Source organism: Budorcas taxicolor, chromosome 5 (genome assembly GCF_023091745.1).
Source record: "Budorcas taxicolor isolate Tak-1 chromosome 5, Takin1.1, whole genome shotgun sequence".
NCBI lineage: Eukaryota > Metazoa > Chordata > Mammalia > Artiodactyla > Bovidae > Budorcas > Budorcas taxicolor.
Genome location: NC_068914.1, coordinates 145386495 through 145399634, shown reverse-complemented (window position 1 = coordinate 145399634; position 13140 = coordinate 145386495). Strand labels below are relative to the sequence as shown.

Here is a 13140-nt window from a genome sequence, read left to right as displayed (position 1 = left end):
GGTCAGGTAGCAACAGTTAGACCTGGACATGGAACAACAGACTGGTTCCCAATAGGAAAAGGAGTACGTCAAGGCTGTATATTGTCACCCTGCTTATTTAACTTATATGCAGAGTACATCATAAGAAGCACTGGACTGGAAGAAACACAAGCTGGAATCAAGATTGCTGAGAGAAATATCAATAACCTCAGATATGCAGATGACACCACCCTTATGGCAGAAAGTGAAGAGGAACTAAAAAGCCTCTTGATAAAAGTAAAAGAGGAGAGTGATAAAGTTGGCTTAACGCTCACCATTCAGAAAACGAAGATCATGGCATCCAGTCCCATCACTCCATGGGAAATAGATGGAGAAACAGTGGAAACAGTGTCAGACTTTATTTTGGGGGGCTCCAAAATCACTGCAGATGGTGATTACAGTCATGAAATTAAAAGACGCTTATTCCTTGGAAGAAAAGTTATGAGCAACTTAGATAGCATATTAAAAAGCAGAGACATTACTTAGCCAACAAAGGTCCGTCTAGTCAAGGCTATGGTTTTTCCTGTGGTCATGTATGGATGTGAGAGTTGGACTGTGAAGAAGGCTGAGCACCGCAGAATTGATGTTTTTGAACTGTGGTGTTGGAGAAGACTCTTGAGAGTCCCTTGGACTGCAAGGAGATCCAACCAGTCCATTCTGAAGGAGATCAGCCCTGTGATTTCTTTGGAAGGAATGATACTAAAGCTGAAGCTCCAGTACTTTGGCCACCTCATGCGAAGAGTTGACTCATTGGTAAAGACTTTGATGCTGGGAGGGATTGGGGGCAGGAGGAGAAAGGGACAATAGAGGATGAGATGGCTGGATGACATCACTGACTCGATGGATGCGACTCTGAGTGAAATCCAGGAGTTGGTGATGGACAGGGAGGCCTGGTGTGCTGCGATTCATGGGGTCACTAAGAGTCGAACACGACTGAGCCACTGAACTGAACTGAACTGAACTGATGAAACCTGACCCTTATCTTACACAAATATCAATCCCAGAAGGAATGCACAATAATATGCAAGAGAACTATAATAAAATTTCCATAATATACTCTTAGAGAATATTTTTATGATCTTCGAGTAGATGGCAGCCCACCAGGCTCCTGCATCCTTGGGATTCTCCAGGCAAGAACACTGGAGCGAGTTGCCATTTCTCCAATGCGTGAAAGTGAAGTCGCTCTGTCATCTCCGACTCTTAACGACCCCATGGACTGCAGCCTACCAGGCTCCTCCGTCCATGGGATTTTCCAGGCAAAAATACTGGAGTGGGGTGCCATTGCCTTCTCCTTTAAAGGATATAAGAAGCATTAAATGTACAGAAAAATGTTGGTAAGTTATATTTACATAAGAAATGAGTTCATCAAAGGACACCATTTGATTAAGAAAATGAAAATAAAAGACCAAGGGTTAAACATGGAAAATAAGTAACACATATTTGCTGCCAAAGACATTGTCATGGTAAGTTGTAATATCATATTTGTAATAGTCAAGAACTGGAAATAACTCAGATTTATACTGTCAGTAGAATGGATCAGTACATGGCCATGTGATCATTCAAAGCATACTCTACTCTAATAAATAAAGTGCTACAATATACAACATCATGTGTGAATCCCAAACATAATTTTGAGTCCATGAAATTAGATACAGAAGATGAAACATACTGCATTATTTTATATAACGTTCAAACAAAAATGAAACTCTATATTAGTAGAAGCTAGGTAAGCGCTCTTTTCCCTGTCGAGGAGGGAAGACACAGACACTGGGGACGACAGTGACTGTGGTGCTGGGACACTCTCCTTGCTGCTCTGGGCTGGGCTTCATACTGAGGTCTACACTTACTGCTCCTACATTGTTTTCTATGATTACATGTGAGCAACAGTGTTGCTTAAAAACATATTATTCCCCTCACACTTCTTGCCCTGACCTGAGAAATGAATGAACAATGAGAAGATCCATATTTCACCACAAAATCTCTGACTTTGAAGCCCGTTTAACCTCACTCTCTACTCGTGGAGACATTTCACTCCAGGACCATCCTGAGTACCAGTAGCCCTTGTCCCACGCTCTTACCTGAGCAGATCACAGAGGCCGTGTTGCCATGAGAACAGTCAGGCCCACCCAGGGCAGTCACAGGACAACTCCACAGGAAGGACTCTTCCCCTGAACAGTGAAATCGGGCTGTTAGGATCTGATCACCTCCTTCCACCAAGTGTGGTCCTCCAGGGGTGGAGATGGCGACTCCACAGCCAAGCTGATGACAGACAACATTGGCATTGGCCAGACTCCAGTGGGAGGCACAGAGTGCTCTCCATTGTCCAGAAATGTTCATCTCCACCTGCCCCTCACACTGAGAGGAGCCGTTTGTCATGAGCCGGACTTCTGAGTATGCTGGTAGAAGAAGACAGAGTTTCAGCAAAATCACATGACTTTCTCACCTGAGCAGGGTGTTCACAGAGGTGAAAGGCCTGACCTGCATCTCACCTGAACAGACAACCTGAGCAGCTCCACTGTGGTGACAAGTACCCCCTGGACAGGGCACTCTGGGGCAGACCCAGAGCTCAGGCTCCTCCCCCTCACACCTGAACTCTTCAGCCCAAACCTGGCCATCAGACTCTCTGAAGAGCTCATGTCCCTGGACAGACACAGCCTTGCCACACCCCAGCTCTGCACAGATGACCTGGGCAGTGGGGAGGGTGAAGTTTCCATCTGACACTGGGATCCAGGCTTCTCCAGAATACACTTCTACTCGCCCTGAGCAGGGTCCATCCCCTCCAGCCAGACGCACAAATCCTAAGAGGAAACAACAACAAAACCAGTGAGTGTTCGTGGTACCGACTTGGCAACTGGAAACCATACGTCACAGGCAGTGGAGTGAAAGTTTTTCATTTTAGGAGTGGAGCATGTAGAGAGTCTTTGACAGTTAGTGTCCAAATTGAATTTTCATGAGCAGGTCTCTGGAGAAATCCAGGAGGATTACAAGGTCAGTTTGGAATGGTTGAATCCCAAGAACATACACTTTGAGACTGGTTAGAAATGTGAATTTCTTGGTCTAGGAGCCTGGAAAGTACAGAGCCCAATTCAGCCCCATATTGGAATGGCTGAATACTGAAAACACGTGTTTTAGCATTGGTTGGAGAAGTGAATTTCTCACTTAGCAGCCTAGGACCTACATACAGATCCAAGGATAATGTGTAATATTCAAGGAGTTAAACTTGAACGTAGAGATATGCAGACCAGAAGCCACCCAGAGGGACGTGGGCTATGAGATTAGAGACGTAGCATCCAGACAAGCTTAGAAAGCTTTCATGGGACTTGTGGGGCTAATGTTCTGACCAGTTTTCTCTCCCAGAAGCTAGTCCTCAAGTGACTTAGGTTAAGGAAAGTCCTGAGGCTGGATTGATGAGGGCATGCCAACCTGTAGATGGGTGACAGCTCCAGAGAAGAAATATGGACACTGCCACTAATTCACATTTATGTCATCACATCTTGTCTTTCTGATACTTTTTGATGCCAAAAAATTCCATGAATTCCTTCAGTGACCTCAGTGGGAAGGAAAATGAGTGAAGAAAACTCAGAGAGTCATAGAGAGTTCATTCCAGCCATCTCTCTTGAAATCCTAGAATTTGCCAAAGAATCTGGGGGAGAGTGTGCTCTCAGTGGGAGTTAACCAGATAGCTGAGTTTCCACATCGTCTCCTATTAAAGGGTTTTTTTCTCAAACAGGACTCATAGAAAATGCTAAGGGCTGATAATAATTGATTTTAATACTATCATTGTTCTAATTCCCACCACAGAAAAATGTGCATTCTTCTCAAGCACACATGGAATAGTCTCCAGGCTAGGCTACAGATAAACCTTAACAAATTCAAAAATATTAAAATAATTCCAAGTATCTTACATGACCATAATGGATTGGAACTAAAATTCAATAATGATCAGAAAACAGGAATTCATGAATATATAAAAATTAAACCACACACTGATATTTTAAGATTGTTTTCCTATTTCTATAAAGAATGCTATTTAGATAGGAATTATATTAAATCTATAGATCACTTTGAGAAGTACAGGCATTTTAACAATACTAATTCTTGCAGGCCAGAAATACAGAATGACTTTCCATTGATCATATCGTCTTTAATTTCTTTTACGGATATTTTACAATTCTAAAAGAAGATGGCATGTTGCCAAAAAGAAGGAAGAAGAAGAAAGAGAAGGAGGGGGAAATGAGCAAACAAGCCATAATTTGGAGAGTTCCAAGTTGAAAAAGCCTCAGTATGGATAAATATGCGAATATTTGTGGGAAACACTCGTTGAGTAGCTTGTTAGCATACGTCATCACCCTCTGCTCCTCCCATCTACCACCTAAACTGCTATCCTTTCTCATTCCTCCCACTTCAGACAAGCAAACGCCATTTTAAAAGATACAGATGGATGGAAAAGAAAATCAGAAAGGATAGCTACTGCTGAAGTAGGGTGTAGGTAGGGCATATGGCATGCAAGGTGGGATCAAGGAAGTTTTGAAACTAAAGGAGGAAAACCAAAATAAGAGTTCATCATTTGGTCATCAAAGGAACACATTTTGAACTGAATGAAGATAACCCAATGAAAAAACTTTATCTAATTCATCAAGGACAATTCCCTGATTTCTGGGTGTGTTCTGATTATTCACTTCTGAAGTTCTTCCTGGTAAAGGACTGCTTAGTGATGCCCAACATCCAACCAAACAATTATTAGAATTTCCAAAAGAGAGAAACGTAACCCACAACACATTCTTTAAAAACAATCAGAGAGCAAAAGAGACACCAGTGCATAGAACAGTCTTTTGGACTCGGTGGGAGAGGGAGAGGCTGGGATGATTTGGGAGAATGGCATTGAAACATGCATAATATCATATAAGAAACGAATTGCCAGTCCAGGTTCGATGCATGATACTGGATCCTCAGGGCTGATGCACTGGGACGACCCAGGGGGATGGTATGGGGAGGGAAAGGGGTTCAGGATGGGGAACATGTGTATACCCATAGAGGATTCATGTTGATGTATGGCAAAACCAATACAATACTGTAAAGTAATTAACCTCCAATTAAAATAAATAAATTTATTAAAAAATAAAATAAAATAAAGCAGCTTCAGTAATTACAGAAATGATTGAATTGGCTGAAGAGATCCTTAAACCCCTAATATCAATATGCTTAATGAAGCATAAAAATAAACAGGGAGAAAAACTAGGAAAAATGAACAAATGAAACTTCTGAAACTGAAAAATATAGTATTGGAATGAACAATTATTTGGATTAATTACATAAGAGACCAGACATTACAGAATAAAAGAATTGGGAAGTAAAACACAGCAGTAGAGACTATCTAAATTAAACCAAAGAGAGTAAAACGGCAAAAAAATATGAATGGAAACTCAATGGCATGTGGGATAATGTCAAAATATATAAAATATGTGTATATGGAGATTCAGAATAAGGGATGTGCAGAAAAATATTAAGAAAAGATAAATGACTTTTTCCCAAAGTTTTTGTAAATTGTAAACCCACTGATCCAAAAAGCCAAACAAACCCGAAATAAGATAATGAAACCATTCTCAGAAAACTTGACAATGTATTTACTGAAATTCATTGGTAAACAAACAAACAAAAATATGTTAAGAGCAGCCAGGGAAGTTTGACACATCATATTCAGGGAACAAAAGGATAAGTATTAGTTACTGACTTTTTGTTGGAGGCAATAAAAGTCAGATGACAATGTAAGAACATATTTAAAGTATTGGGGTTGGGCATTTGTTATGCTAAAACTGAATCACACAAGAAAATACTTTTCAAAACTGAATGAAAATAAAAATGATTTCAGGTAAATGAGACATGATAGAATTGGAGGCCACCAGACACACACTACACAAAACTGCCTCAGGAAGTTCTTCAAGCTAAAGGGAGATGACAGCAGATGAAAATATGGATCCTCTCACAGCTATAGAGACTGTGCTAAATGTTGATTCTCTATTAGAAGATGTAAGGCAAAAATATTAGCAGCAAAGTATAAGATTCATAATAAATTGATAAATAGAATGTATGACAATGATAGCACCAAAGACAAGAACAGGGAAGTGGAAGAAAAGTATAGTGACTAACATTGCATGTTGTGACATCATATTTCAAAGTAAAATGTAATTGAAGGTTAATAATTCAACATTGGGCTTTCCCCGTGGGTCAGTGGTGAAGACTCCCCTGACAATGCAGGAGACGTGGGTTCAATCCGTGGTCTGGGAAAATCCCACATACCACAGAGCCACTAAGCGTGTGCACCACAACTAGCGAGCCTGTGCTCCAGAGCCCAGGGGCCACGCCTACTGAAGCTTGTGCCCCATAGAGCCTGTGCTCCACAGCAGGAGAGGCCACTGCAATGAGAGCCTCATGCTGCAGCTAGAGAGGAGCCTCTGATCACTGCAACTAGGGAAAAGCCCGTGCAGCAGTGAAGACCCAGCCAGCAAAAAATAAAACTTACTATAAACTAAAAAAATTAAATATTACAATCACCTAAAAACTGACACGATTAATAAACCAATACAGTATTTAAATTAAAATGGTAAAATATACTCAAAGATTAAAATAAGAACAAAGATATAATATATAGCAGCTGCTACTGCTATTGCTAAGTCACTTCAGTCATATCCGACTCTGTGCAACCCCACAGATGGCAGCCCACCAGGCTCCCCAGTCCATGGAATTCTCAAGGCAAGAACACTGGAGTGGGCTGCCATTTCCTTCTCCAATGCATAAAAGTGAAAAGTGAAAGTGAATTTTCTCAGTGGTGTCTGACTCTTAGCTACCCATGGACTGCACCCTACCAGGCTTCTCCGTCCATGGGATTTTCCAGGCAAGAGTACTGGAGTAGGTTGCCATTGCCTTCTCTGACAAATAGCAGGCAAGTACACTTAAACCCAACTATGTCAATAATTACATTAAATTTGAATAATTTAAGTACTCCAAATAAAAAAAAACAAGATAATCAGACCAGATAAAGTAAGACAAAGCAATATACTATCTACAAACTTTTCTGTGTTTAAATATAAACACAGAAACATACTAAAGAGGTAAAAATTACATACCATGCAAACACAAATCAGAGAAAACTGTATATAATATCTAAATTAATATCATACAAATCAGACTATAAGACAAAGAATTCATTCAGAGAAAAAGAAACATTTTATGATAATAAAATACAAAAGAAATTATATAGTATTGAAACTGGTGGGTTAAAAATAAAGTGATGCTTAGAGGAAAATTTAGAACCTTGATGCTTCCTTGATGATTACATGAGAATAAAAATAGAAACAGAAGGAAATGATCCAAGACTCCACCTCAAGAATCTACAAAAGCAACCACAATCATAACTGAAAAAGAGGAATGAAAATTGAGCATAGAAATCAATTAAGAAGAAACGAAATACACCATCAAGAAAATCAATACAGTCCATTAGTGATTCTCTTAAAAAGAACATTAACGCGGATAATCTTCTAGCAAACCAATTAAGAAAAAAGAGGGAACACATTAGCAGCACCAGTAACAAAAGGAGGACTATCATTGTGGATCTTCCCAACATGTAAAGATATGAGATATGAACCAGTGTTACTAATTTGAAAATTTTTTGTAAAATGGGCCATGTCCTTAAAAACATATTACTTGTTTCTGATACAAAAAAAAAGAGAGAGAGAGAGAAATATGAGTAAACTTATTTGTTAAATAAACAGAATCCATATTATAAAAATTTTCCACTAAGAAAACTGCCAGCTACAAATGCTAGCACTTCCACAGAACTCAGAAATGACTCCCACAGCAAGATAAAGGAAGAGAGGCAGGGAAGGAATGGAGGCAGGAAGGAAGTGTAACACAGAGGCTGTGGTAAACGTACGAGTTGACTGCATCTTTCCAACCCTCTCCTCCTGCAATCCTTGCATCTTCATCCCCTCACCATTTCGCACTTCAGTACTGTAGTCCCTGGTGGCTCAGAAGATAATCAAGACTCTGCCTGCAATGCAGGAGACCCAGGTTTGATCCCTGGGTGAGAACGATCCCCTGGAGAAGGAAATGGCAACCCACTCCAGTATTCGTGTTCTGGAGAATCCTATGGTCCATGGCAACTCACTCCAGTATTCTTGCCTGGAGAATCCCATGGACTGAGGAGACTGGTGGGCTGCAGTCCACGGGGTCACAAAGTGTCAGACACAACTGAGTGACTTTACTTACTTATGGGATCACAAAGAGTAGGACAGGGCTGAAGTAACTTGGAACGCTTGCACCACAGTCCTTCACAATTTGTGTGTTCCCTTCCAGACCTTCCACCTGAACTCCATGAAATCTCCTCATTGTTTCAAACAAGCTTCTCTACATTCTCCTCTGGTCATTGTTTCCACTCTAGATTTCTCCTAAACACGGTACTTCACTTCCAGCAATCCATTACTGAGGCTGAAATTTCTCTTCCATACCTGACTCCTAAGGTTGAGCAGAAGAAACTCCAAGAGTGTTGATTAAGATGCTATTCTATTCTATTTACATGCTATTCTAATTTTATTTCTGCTACATCACCACCACTTCGACTTATCTTCACATCATTAAAATATGTCTGAAAATACAGAAAAGACAGACCAGGAAACTAGTGACAAAAAGAAATAGAAGGAACCTGGAGCCATTCATAAAAATGTGAGAGTGTAAGTTAGAGCAGTGGTAGTCAGGGAGTACAAACCACAATCAGGGTTTAAATATTAGTTCAGTTCAGTTCAGTCGCTCAGTTGTGTACGACTCTTTGCGACCCCATGAATCACAGTACGCCAGGCCTCCCTGTCCATAACCAACTCCCGGAGTTCACCCAAACTCATGTCCATCGAGTCGGTGATGCCATCCAGCCATCTCATCCTCTGTCATTCCCTTCTCCTCCTGCCCCCAATCCCTCCCAGCATCAGAGTCTTTTCCAATGAGTCAACTCTTCGCATGAGGTAGCCAAAGTACTGGAGTTTCAGCTTTAGCATCAGTCCTTCCAATGAACACCCAGGACTGATCTCCTTTACAATGGACTAGTTGGATCTCCTTGCAGTCCAAGGGACTCTCAAGAGTCTTATCCAACACCACAGTTCAAAAACAACAACTCTTTGGTGCTCTGCTTTCGTCACAGTCCAACCCTCACATCCATACATGACCACTGGAAAACCATAGCCTTGACTAGACGGACTTTTGTTAAATATCAGAGCACTTCCAAATCTCTACTTCTAAGTATATCTTAACTGGAATTAATATCAAGACATCATTATTCTTAGGATTTTAACATTGGGACTTCTAATTTCACAAAGTTTCAACATCACACACTCCATTTTCACTCAGATGCTGATTTATCTAAATATGGTAGAGACACCTGTAGTATTTCCACAAATTTATCTTCAGCTGGAACCATGATTATGACATTGTGACAATGAGGAAGGTTACTTGAGATGCCAGAAAACAGGTTTGTTTAAAACAAAAGTTTCTAACTAAAATTCAAATGCACCTTGAAAATAATTATTTTTAATAAGAGTGATAAAGAGAATGGAAGAAAACATTTAGAAGAGATGAATAGATTTATGACATAAGTGCTGTAGTGGTTTCACAAATGCATGCTTATCCAGCAGTCTTGTATGTCAGACATACCACAATAAAGTACTTTTTAAAAAGGAAAAGAATTGTTTCCTTAAGGGCATCAACTAGAATCATCAAAGATCTGCTGAAGGTGAGATTAGAAAAGATCACTTTTCCAATGATCTTCCTGTACATAAACACTCAAGAGCTGATTGGCTGTGGCTGTTAAGGCCCTACTGCAGAGGTCTTCAGGGCTCCGCTGTCCCACCATCCCATTAGATGGGGTGATACTATCCTAAGACCAGCCTTCTACCTTAAGGAATTCACTGTGATAACTGACAATATCTTCCTCCAGTCCAGTTGTTCTGATGTGATTAATAACCTGGACCTCCAATCTGCAACTGTGATAACAACTAGAGGCATCTCTGTCAAATACTGTGAGCATCCACTCACACCCTAGTTTCACTGCTGTCTTTCCTGCATGCACCTTGGCATAGGTCAAACACACTTAGATAGCACTGAGTAATTCTTAGGAGTCACATCAGGTCCTCTTAGTTTCAATTCAGTTGAGTTCAGTTCCTCAGTAATGTCTGACTCTTTGCAACACCATGGACTAGAGCATGCCAGGCCTCCCTGTCCATCACCAACTCCCAGGGTTTTCTCTAACTCATGTCCATTCAGTCAGTGATGCCATCCAACCACCTCATCCTCTGTTATCCTTTTCTCCTCCCACCTTCAATCTTTCCCAGCATCAGGGTCTTTTCAAATGAGTCGGTTCTTCACATCAGGGGGCCGAAGTACTGGAGTTTCAGCTTCAGCGTCAGTCCTTCCAATGAATGTTCAGGATGGAATTCCTTTAGGAGGGATTGGTTGGATCTCCTTGCAGTCCAAGGGACTCTCCAGAGTCTTCTCCAACACCACAGTTCAAAAGCATCGATTCTTCGAGCTCAGCTTTCTTTATAATCCAACCCTCACATCCATACAGGACTACTGGAAAAACCATAGCTTTGACTAGACCGGTCTTTGTTGGCAAAGAAATGTCTCTGCTTTTTAATATGTTGTCTAGGTTGGTCATAGCTTTTCTTCCAAGGAGCAAGGGTCTTTTAATTTCATGGCTACAGTCACCATCTGCAGTAATTTTGGAGCCAAAGGAAAAAACAGTCTGTTACTATTTCCACTGTTTCCCCATCTATTTGCCAGGAAGTGATGGGACCAGATGCTATGATCTTAGTTTCTGAATGTTGAGTTTTAAGCCAACTTTTTGTCTCTCCTCTTTCACTATCAGCAAGAGGCTCTTTAGTTCTTTGCTTTCGGCCATAAGTGTGATGTAATCTGCATCTAAGGTTATTGATATTTCTCCTGACAATCTTGATTCCAACTTGTGCTTCATCCTGTCCAACATTTCTCATGATGTACTCTGCATAGAAGTTAAATAAGCAGGGTGAGAGTATACAGCCTTGATGTACTCCTTCCCCGATTTGGAACCAATCTTTTGTTCCCTGTACAGTTCTAACTGCTGCTTCTTAACCTACATACAGATTTCTTGGGATGAAAGTCAGATGGTCTGGTATTCTCATCTCTTGAAGAGGTTTCCAGTTTGTTGTGATCCACACAGTTAAAGGTGTTGGCATAGTCAATAAAGTAGAAGTAGATGTTTTTCTGGAACTCTCTTGCATTTTCAGTGATCGAACGGATGTTGGCAATTTGACCTCTGGTTCCTCTGCCTTTTCTAAATCCAGCTTGAATATCTGGAAGTTCATGGTTCATAGACCACAGCCTTGTCTAACTCAATGAAACCATGAGCCATGCCATGTAGGGCCACTCAAGACAGACGGGTCTTAGTGGAGAGTTCTGACAAGACATGGTCCACTGGAGAAGGAAAGGCAAACCACTTCAGTCCTCTTGCCTTGAGAACCCCAGGAACTCCTAGCTTCACTGCCTCTTATACGTGATGGCTTCAGCTGCTGTGTTGTAAACTTCAAGACTGCATTTTCCTGCTCCCTCAACATCCCTGCAAATGTGGTGTGAGCTCCCAACTCGATTCATCAGGTACACCAGTGTGATGAGATTTTCCCTGCCACGAGTCCCGCTTCTGGCCTCCTCTGACTGTGACCTAGGGACATTTAAATGCACCACTGAATTTCTCTCACACATTTTCCCTGTGTAACTGCACCATGACTTCGGGTATTGTCACTTGTTCATGGGTCTTCACATGCCCTTTTGGGGTCACCATTGCTTGGTTGAGGCTGTTCTATTGGCACATCACCCACATACCCACCTGATGGAGTGTGGTGACTCTGACTTTTAGGACCAATGAGGATAATAAACCTTGTTGCCTACAACTCTCCTATGACACGCCCAACCCCCCGCCACCACAATGTAGCCACATCCTACTGACCATTGTGTCAAAGAAAACAGAACAATTACCATGCTGAGACTGTGTCACAGAGGTCGAATCCAGAAGCTGAATCTGTATGAAACTTTTGACCTCACCTCTGCCTCCTATAACACATCACAAAGACCCTTCACCCAAGCATGTTCTAAAGGCTCTATCCATAATCTTGAGTCATTCTGGTGATAAGACAGAGGGTTTTCCTGCTAGAGACCCCCACACAGACCAGACAGGACTTACCTGAGCAGACTACTTCAGCATCCCAGTCATGGAAATAGCTTCCATTACGATAGTCTTTAATATTAGAATGCCTACATTCACTGACAGTTGACTCCACCCCTTCACATGAAGTATACAAAAGCCAAATGGGGCCAAGTCCTGGCCCAAAATAAGCCTCTTGAGGAATACCAACAGCAGCTCCACACCCCAGCTGTCTGCACACTACAGATGCATCCTTCCAGCTCCAGTCCAGATCATCCACTGTGTCCCATTCTCCCAGGTGCTTCACTTCCACTCTCCCCTCACAGCGGTGGGCTCCATCCTTCAGCCTCAGCTCCAGTACTGCAAAAGAGACACACGACAGGACAGATTTTAGGAGACTTAGAGTGGTATAATATTTAAAACATTAGCTCTCTGAGGAGCAAAACAGTGCATGGGATATAGTGTTTCCTGACCTCTGTGGTATAAACATTCCCAGCGTGGCCAACTCTAAGCCCCCAGTGTGCCATCACTGAACACGGAGCAGGAAGGGAGGCATCAAGTATTTCTCAGGAGCCTGTAGAACCAGCTCCAGGGACACCACCGAGGACAGACCTTTAGAGAATCTGGATGCTGCCCTCCCTGTAGATGTGCCCAAGGCTACTAGGGCCCAGCTTCTCCATCTCAGTTGCAGCTCATGCCCCGGGAACCAGGGAGGAATCCTCCCTCTCTTTCCATGTCCATAGGAAGCATCTCATCCAGCTCAGGAACAGAGGGCTGGGTAACAGGCCCTAAAATGCCCTGGTTATTCCTGCCATCTGGTGTTCATGTCTTTGTGTAATTCCACACTCCAATACCTAGTAACACACATCTAACTAATCGAATTTGACGATGGTGATCAGATGGCA

At 41.8% G+C, this 13140-nt stretch overlaps 1 pseudogene; it reads right to left on the bottom strand.

The window, feature by feature from the left end:
• Window positions 1-13140, bottom strand: part of LOC128048493 (antigen WC1.1-like) — a 60358-nt pseudogene that overhangs the window by 44026 nt on the left and 3192 nt on the right.